This window comes from Lotus japonicus, chromosome 1, assembly GCF_012489685.1.
Source record: "Lotus japonicus ecotype B-129 chromosome 1, LjGifu_v1.2".
Classification (NCBI taxonomy): Eukaryota; Viridiplantae; Streptophyta; class Magnoliopsida; order Fabales; family Fabaceae; genus Lotus; species Lotus japonicus.
The window spans coordinates 82782977-82792609 of NC_080041.1; positions in this window are offsets into that span (position 1 = coordinate 82782977).

Sequence of the window (9633 nt, forward strand, 5' to 3'; positions counted from 1 at the left end):
GTCAGCAATTATGTGTTTTTTATTTCAACAATGTGAGTCCGTAAATTAAACGAACAAAGTGATAACATGAGAACAGAAAATGCTGCAGGTAACAACGCCAGCAGCTTCAAGTCCCGATAATCAAATGAGAATGGGAGAAAGGATGGGTTTGGTTATCTAGTTCTCTAGTCTACTTTAGAAGCAAGCGTGACAACATGTGAAGAAGAAGAAGAAGATCGAACACAACCAAAGTGATAATAACTATCTGGCAACTTCTAAACAATCATGCCCTTGTTTCTAGTATTTCTTTTTGCTTCTTCTTCTTCTTCTGTTTCTGTTTCTCAGCCTTTTCTTTCTTTATTCTCAACAATTCCCAGGTCACACACCCCCTGACTCTTTCGCTGCACACTGCTAGCTGCTCCATTTCAGCCGCTGACACCGTGACAGTGTCACTATACTAGTCCTTTTTTATTTTATTTTTGATGCATATCTGTAAGTATTACTAGTCTCGTGATTCTTTTCTTGTTTTTTTCTCTGGCCAATGTTTATTTATTACCACCACCTTATTCCCTTGTTCATGTTACGTGCATATTTATGGGAATTGTGTACATTATCACACTTAGCTAACTGATGAGATGTGATGACCCTGCTCTCTTTTCTGTCTTTTTCCTAATGTGTTTAATTGTGTTTTCCAATTGAATATAAGAATGTGATGTTTGGAACAGGAGCGGGGTAATTTAATGAGTTTCATGAACATAGAAAGTTTTCTCTGTCGTCACGTTTTCACAGTCAATATTATCATATCTTTGATTCAAACGTTTTCCAGAATTATCAGGATTGGCTTGACCTGACCAGAAATTAATAGACCTCACCTAATTACGTGATTATACACATCAATGAAAGACAAATTTGTGTAGGTCAGTCTATGAGGCATGATGTGGGACCCTTCAAAATTTTCCATGGTAATTAATTTAGTATTTACTTCTTTTTTGATAAACAAATTCGGGCGAATTCGCCTTCAATAATCACCATGAGTAGGGGAGGAAATAAGCCAGGCAGCCCAACATGGACTTGTGGCTTGACTTGTTAGAGGCTTGCTTTGACTTGACTCGTTTATTAAAAAAACTGGGCTTAAGCTTTTTAAAAGGCTTAATTAACTATAAATGTCAAGTTCAAACTATCATAAAAGCCTATTTGGCTTGATAGGCCGATTTGTTATGGATTTATTTGGGATTGAGACTTGACTTATTATTAGTGGTTTTATTTATATGTTTAAGACGTGAGACATATTATTATTAAATGATTTGTTTATGTTTAATTTTAGTTTTGTTTGTTTTAAATAACTGAGGTTTTGTTCTTTGAAATGCAATGATATATAGGTTTTTTATTTATCTGAAAAGGAAATGCAATGATATATAAAAAGACTTATTAGCTCGCCGGCCTATTAGCCCGTCAATCTATCGACATTCTTTAGGTAAAATTGTCTGACATATGTTAAATAGGTTTTTAAGTAGGCTTGTAGGCCAATCCAGACTTTATAATAAGTCATGCCAAACCTTAAAATTTGGCTTTTGACAGGCCACACCAGGCTTGGGCCATGAAAACACAATGCAAGCCAAGCTTGGGCCACACAAAGCTTGGCTTGACTTTACTTATTTCCACCCCTAACCATGAGTCAGGACGCTTCCTTAATGATAGGTTGATTACGAACATACTAACTAATCACTCACCAACATAGTTCTTACATCAGCAACTCAAAGTGTTTGATGAACATGCATGAAGGGAAGAACTGAAAAATAGTGCGATGACTCTAGCTCCTTCCTCCTATACTATGAAATTTGGCATTACGAAACAATAAAAACTCTTGTTGTTTTAGGGGGCGATCAGTTGCATCGATTAAATGGACATCACTCGAATCCAAACTCCAAGGTTAAACTCAAGCCATCGTCTACATTAATGGCGGAGCTGAGGGACTACTATTCTTGGGACGATCAATCGCCCCACATCAAACAGACACCACTCGAATACAAGGTCTAATGTCGAACTCAAGTCATTGCCTATGCCAATGGCAAAGCTGTGAAACTACTGTTCTGGGGACGATTAGTCACCATCGTCAAACGAGCACTACCTAAATCCAAACCCCAAGGCCAAACTCAAGTCATTGCCTACGCCAATGACAAATTAAGTTGAGAGACTACTGTTGTGGGGGACGATTAGTCGCCTATCAGACATATATTAACTAGAACTAAACCCCAAGGTCAAACTCAATCCATCATCTACGTCAATGGCAGAGCTGAGGGACTACTGTTATAGGGGACAATCGGTGGCCCCCATCAAACGGACGCTACCCCAGGTCTCGCCCTCATGGAGCCCTAGGTCATAGTAATGCTTCCATTGAAACACTTCACAAACTCGAAACTCAGAACTATAAGATAAGGAGGTACGGCAGGTAAGTGGTTCTGAAACTCAAGCAAAGTAACACACCATATGTGCCATATATCCCCTCGACGCAAGATTAACCTACATAGCTTACGTCACATAAAGGTCAATCAATTAGACCACCGTAGCAGAGACCCACAACTTAAAGGAAGAACAGACCTATATGCAGAGGCTTGTAGAGGCGTAAGGTCGTGGTAAAGTCAAAGTGATCCAACAACCCAAGTGAACCAATCGGCCTTTTACCACCGTACCAAAGAGGAGGCTAGGAATCCCTTGTACCCGACAGCTCATATCTCGTACCGGGACAACAAGTGGTAGCCACTATATAAAGGGATCATTCCCCTCCTAAAGGTAAATAATATTTCATTATTTCGTCACTTGTTCTCCCTTTGCTAACTTAAGCTTCCGAGCACTAATGTGCAGGCCCACTTTTGTTACGCTGCCACTACCAGCAACTAGAACCACCAAGCAAACGCCCTTTCACCGACAACCTCCTCCACACCATTCCCTTCCTCTACCGTCTTCCATCTTTAGACCATCTTTCGAGCGTCGATTATCATATGAAGTGTGTAGCGTCGTAATGTTGATTTGTATGACGTTGACGTAGCGTTGACCGTGTTGGCGACGCACAAACATTACTCCTCCCGTTCCAAAATTATTGTAGTTTTAACTTTTTTGTTTTGTTCCAAAACCATTGTTGTTTTACATATCCATAGCATTGTTTTTTACTCCCTCCGGTCCTATTTATAAGCATGAAAGAGAAGAAAAGTCTTGGTCCTTTTTATAAGAACCAAATGAAAGTTTGAGCTATATTAATTATTTTTTTCCAATGATGCCCTTATTAATTCTAACTTGTAAAATGTGTCTCATTAATTATTCTCTCTCTTTCCCACTTTCCAATACTAATAATAAAGGGTAATTTTGGAAGTTTATTTTAATTCAATACAAATTTAATGCATTTTATCTAGTTTAACTACATTTCTTAAACTATGTGAATTTTTTTTTGTTGCTTATAAATAGGACCGGAGGGAGTATTCTTTTTCATCCATGCCCTCATTTAATATTGTATCTCCCAAGTACCAACTCTCATTTCCACCAATCACAATTCTCACCAATTAATTGACTAATGATTTTCATTCTCTCTTTCATATAACTCATATTAAATAAGAGTGTTTCAGTGAAATTATAACATCAATTAATGAATTCTTAAACTTTGTGTATAACCTTAAACTACAATAATTTTGGAACGAAGGGAGTAAGCAGTTTTAGATAAACCTTGATGTTAGAGTTAAGAGCAATTTAAACGGTTGTTATTAAAATAAGAGTCCTTGCTTCTTCTCTTTTGTTTTTGTTGTTGTATTGTGATTAGGATTGGAACAAAGAAGGAAGGGATATGTGGAGAGAAATTAGTGAGATCTAGACCCCACTTGTGTAAAGAAAGGCTGATTTTCCCTCACAAGTTGTCAGCTACTGAGACAGATCCTACTGAGCCCACCACATATCACTAACCAGAATTCACCCAACAAACAAATAAACTCATCACATGTATCTCTCTTCAGTCTGATCTTCACACAACACTCTCTCTACACGTTGAAGAGCTAGCTAGCCAAGAAGATTCTATTCTAATTTCTAAAACGCTGTGAAAGTGAAACAACCCCACCTCCTATCACATGACCACCGCCGGTACCTTTCAATAAAATCATATTTCTTATTATTGGACTCGAATGAGAATTTCAAGGAGAGACAACTCCAAAACACACACCCAATAAGGATAAAAGTTATTTATTTTATATTCTTATTTGGAAAAAAGCGTCATATTTTAATTCTCTGCATTTTATATATATAATACCCAACATCAACATCTTATGTCAAAGACGAAATATGTATAGATGCACCTTTTTTTTTTCCAAAAACTTTAAAATTCTTCTGAAAGTGAAAGATTAATAAAAATCTGTATTTTTCTATGCGATAAAGCCAGAGGTTCTTTCTTTTCTTCTGTCTCTTTTCGGACTCTCTTTTGTCTATTTCAGTACTGACGCCTCTTCAATTTCCATCAAATCAAACAATTTGTGATACTTAACTTATAGGGGAATGCTAACTTACTCCCACTTGTTTTTTAGAAGGAGTAAGTTAGCACTCAACACCTTTTATTTTGGACAAAAATACCCGCTCTCTCTTTTTTCAAAGCATTAGAAGTATGTGCCCCTTGGTAATTTTCCTAACCCTTCCCTGTTCTCTTTCCACCCCCCACGTCTACCTTTCCCACTTCCCCACTAAGATCTGTAACTTCAAAGAGTTTATCAATTAGAAAGGAGATATGCAGCTTGACCATCGTTCCTACTGTCTGAATTGCGTCGCACCGAACCACTACGTTGTCCGAACATCGCCGCCGGAACCATCACGGTTGTGCCACCGCTCCGGCCTCCCTTACCGCGAGCTTCCCCTCTCGATCTGATTCTCAGCACCGCCGTCGCAGGATGGTTGATGCGCCGCAGTCAAGAGGAGCCACCCTCGTCGTTCTCTTTTGTCCACACATATAACCTCCAAGCAGTGGAGTTATCTGTTTTAGATTGGATTGGAGATTGAAAAGGAAGATTTAACCATTGACGGCAAGGTTTTGTGAAAGGGAAGAAAGCAGGGAACGATGAAGGGGAAAGTAGAAATAAAAAACTGCATTGGTTACCAAAAAAAACTGCAGTTTAGAAATAAAAAAAAAGATAGTTTAAATTACTTAATACCCCATAAGTAAAATTGTTTTGAAGTTTACAATAAGGGATATTTTTGTCTAAATGAAAATGTGTTAAGTGCTAACTTACTCCTTCTAAAAAATAAGTGGGAGTAAGTTAGCATTCCCATAACTTATAATAACACAGATCTATATGTACATGCATATATGTTTAATGTAGAAAAACGAAGAAGATAAAGGGGCAGATAAGCTGTTAGGATTAAATTAATTAATAATGAAGAATTTGGGTAATTCATCTTGAGATTATATTGTAACATTTTAATAAAATCACTAAAAAATAGGAAATATTCGGGTAGCTGTTGATAACATAATTTCTTAATGTAGATTTGGTTTGACGTCAAAAGCAACGCAAATGTGATCTTACACATGTGAAGACACTATAGCTGACAAATTATAATTTGTTAACTTCAATGGAAATAAAATGAATTGAAATACCAAAAATACACAAGTTAAATTCATAGTTCTTTTCCCCCCTCTGGAGTAATTCTTAATTGGGAGTCACGAGGGGCTATGAAATATGAATCCCACGGGTCAATATAGAGTCACACTCTAGTAATAATGTATTGGGCTAGAAGCCCACTTATTTGTATTTATAGTGCCACTTATTTGCATATATACTATTTGTATGGTCTTTTTTTTTGGTACATGAGCTGAAAAAAGAGAAAAACTACGTCCTCATAGAGGAGAAACCCGACGCATCCGCGAGAAAAAACAACCCCAAGCTAGGAAGGGGGTGTTCAATCACCACCAAGGCCTCGCCTTGACCTGCTCCATGTTTAGCCAAGCAATCCGCGCACGCATTACCTTATCTCAAAGTATGGTGAAGATACACCAACCAATCCCGGTCTAGGAGGTCTATGATATCCCAGATCAGAGATGCATAAAGATGTGTAGAAGGAGGCATTGACTGAACCAACGTTACTGCATCCAAGGAGTCGGATTGACAGTCCACTCTCCTGTACCCACGCTCCCACGCAATGGACAAACCATGGAAGAGCGCTTGCAGCTCAAGATGAAGGATACAAGCATCATCCATGAACCCAAAGAAGCCGCCCATCCATTGGCCCTGATCACTCCGAAAGCAGCCACCCAAACCACCCCGGCTGGGCTCTCCTCTGACGCTGCCATCGACATTCACCACCACACAATCGTGGAGCCCTGGAGTCCACTTCACCAGCCGCGGGACCTGGAAGAGGCTGCCAACATCAGCAGCAAACACGCGCACAATATCAGAGGCCATGGCATGAATGTTCGCAACTAAAGCTTGCCAAGGGATCAACTTCTGCTCCATGCACCAAACATTACGAGCGCGCCACACCCACCACATAGTCGACATCGCAAGCGGGTTAACCGGGAGAAGCAAACCACGAAGCCAAACCTTCACATCTACACTGGAAAACAGACCACCATTCGTGTCAAAACCTATTCGCTGCCAAATGGTACGAGCAGCTGCACAGTCTCTGAGGCAATGCAACACTGTCTCGTCTCCATTGGTGCAACGACTGCACGCCGCATCCACACCCATGCCACGCCGGAAACGACATAAGTTAGTAGGCAAGGCTTCCCGATATGCCAACCAGATGAACATGGAGCACTTGAGAGGGACTTTAAGCTTCCAAATCCACACACAATTAGCGCTAGGGTCCGATGGAACATCCCCCAACAACTGACGCTGCTCCAGGAGCCACCTATACCCTGTTGCTGTTGAATACAGACCTGACACATGACCTTTCCAGCGATAGCCATCCTGAACATGACGGTTAATACGACACCCAACACTCTGAATGTGGTTTGCAATCTGAACGGGAATGGTAGTCCAAAGTCGATCAAAATTCCAACCCCCATTATCCCAGATATCCTTAATACAAGTCTCTCTATCATGAATGTCCACATACGGTACAGAGTGACACAAGGCAGTCGGCGAGCACCAAGCAGAGTACCAGAAGCGAGACCCACCATCACCCACTTGAAATTCAAAGCCAGGGAGAAGAATGTTACGAGCTTTCACAAAAGCTTTCCAAGCCGGGGAACCCGGTCTATCTCCAGCAAACAAGAAATCAGCATCAGGAAAGTAAGAAGCTCTCATCATGTTAACCCACGGTTTGTCCCTATTAGTCACCAATTGCCAAATCTATTTTCCCAACAACGCTACATTATGATCACGAGCTCTTCGAAGACCAAGGCCCCCATCACGCTTCGGTCTGGCCACCTGATCCCATCCCACCAGATTAATACCTCGCCCATGCCGATCTTTCCAAATAAAATTTTTAACAACAGAATCTAGCCGATCACAAGTGCCTTGGGGAAGCCACACTTGGCTCATGCAATAGGCAGGCATGGAAGACACCACCGACTGAGCAAGCGTAAGACGACCCGCTCTATTAAGGAGCTTGCATTTCCAATCAGAGAGCCTCCCATTAATCCGATCAAAAATATACTCAAAATCACTAGCTTTGACACGACGCTGAAAAATTGGGAAGCCAAGGTATTTGCCAATATCAGCCGTAAATTGAAACCCAGCAATGCCAGCTATCCTGTTCTTCTTCTGATTACTCATGCCATTACACCCCAAGATTTTAGATTTTGCTTCATTGACTTTCATGCCTGAGGCTCGACAGAACAAGTCAAGAAGCTCCTTCAGAAGTCTCACCTGGTTGTTCTTGGCCTTCACAAAGAGCAACACATCATCTGCAAAAAATAGATGAGACAAACCTGGTCCATTACGAACAGTGCAAATTGGATCCCATCTACCTTCAGACACTGCTGTTGAAATCGCTGAGCTCAACCTTTCCATGCAAAACACAAACAAGTACGGGGAAAGCGGGTCGCCCTGCCTAAGGCCCCTCTTGGCAGGGAAAGAGATACTTCTCTCACCATTCCACAAGATGGACAAATCAGAAGCCTTAACGCAGGTCATAATAAGGTTAACAAACACACCAGGAAAGCCAAACGCCAGAAGGGTCTGTTCTAGGAATCTCCAGTCAACACGGTCATAAGCTTTTTCAAGATCAAGCTTAAACACCAAGTTCCCACCTTTCTTCCTAACTTTCTTCTGGTGATGAACCACCTCCTGCAAAGCAATTGCGTTATCACTAGTGCACCTCCCAGGGATAAAGCTACTTTGCATAGGGCTAATAATGTCATTAAGCACAGGCCTGATTCGGTTGACCAAAATCTTAGTAATCAGCTTATAGAGGACATTACATAAACTAATTGGTCTGAAATCCTTGTAAGTACTCGGACAATCACACTTAGGGATCAAAACCACCAACGTTTCCCCAAGAGCAGGATCAATCTGCTGAGTCTCAAACACATGCTTAATATAGTGAAAGACATCCTCACCTACCACATCCCAGTACTCCTTAAAGAAAGCAGCATGAAACCCATCAGGTCCTGGAGCCTTAAAGGAGCCCATCTGCTGGAGGGCACAGAAAACCTCCTTCTTAGTAACTTCCCGAATCAAAGATGGAAGGCGGTTAGCCGGAATGACGGGAAGATTAGGGGTGGCCAAGCAAGCAGTATCAATATCCACTGTGTCAGCAAAAAGAGACTTGAAGAAATCTATGGCACCCTGCTGCAGCGTAGCCAGATCATTACACCGGGAACCATCAGGGAGAACAAGGCTTGAAATACGGTTTCGCTTACGTCTGACAACTGTCTGAGCGTGAAAAAAAGCGGTATTTCTATCTCCATACCTGACCCATTTCTCCCGAGACTTTTGGAACCAAAGCATCTCCTCCTGAGCAAGGATGTCATCATGATCTTTTTTCAACCTCTCCAGCTGGAGAAGAAGAGCAGCAGAATCAACAACTTCAAGCTTTGCTTGCACAGACGCAATACAGTTCTCAATATGTTTTTTCCTCCGGAAAATGTTACCAAAGATGGTCCGATTAAACTCAAGGGAGTCAACACGAACCTCTTGAAGAGCATCTGGAACTTGCGGCCTCCTTTTGGCCCAAGCGTCTACCACAACCTTCTTATACCTGGGGTGCAAGGTCCAAGCTGCTTCAAACCTGAAGGGACGCTGACCTCGACTCTCAATCTTACTACCACATCTAAGAAGAATGGGACTATGATCGGAATGAAGCCGGGGAAGAACCTCCAAACCTCCCTCAGGGAAACAGGTTCTCCAACTCAAGGAGGCAAGAGCCCTGTCAAGTCTTCTATGAACAGGTAATCTCCCCACACAACTCCTGAACCACGTAAAATGCAACCCGGAGGCTCCAATGTCCATCAAACCGCAACTGTTAATATGATCCACGAAATTCCGAGCACGAGCCGGGGAGAACACACCTCCCCTTTGCTCAGAGGAGGCAGAGATATCATTAAAATCCCCTAGCAGAACCCACGGCATCATCAGACCATTGGCAACATCCCGAAGATGAGCCCACATCAACTGCCGATTCACAGGGATAGGGCTGGCATACACCCCTGAGTTTTGTATGGTCTTTTACTACCATGGTTAGTAA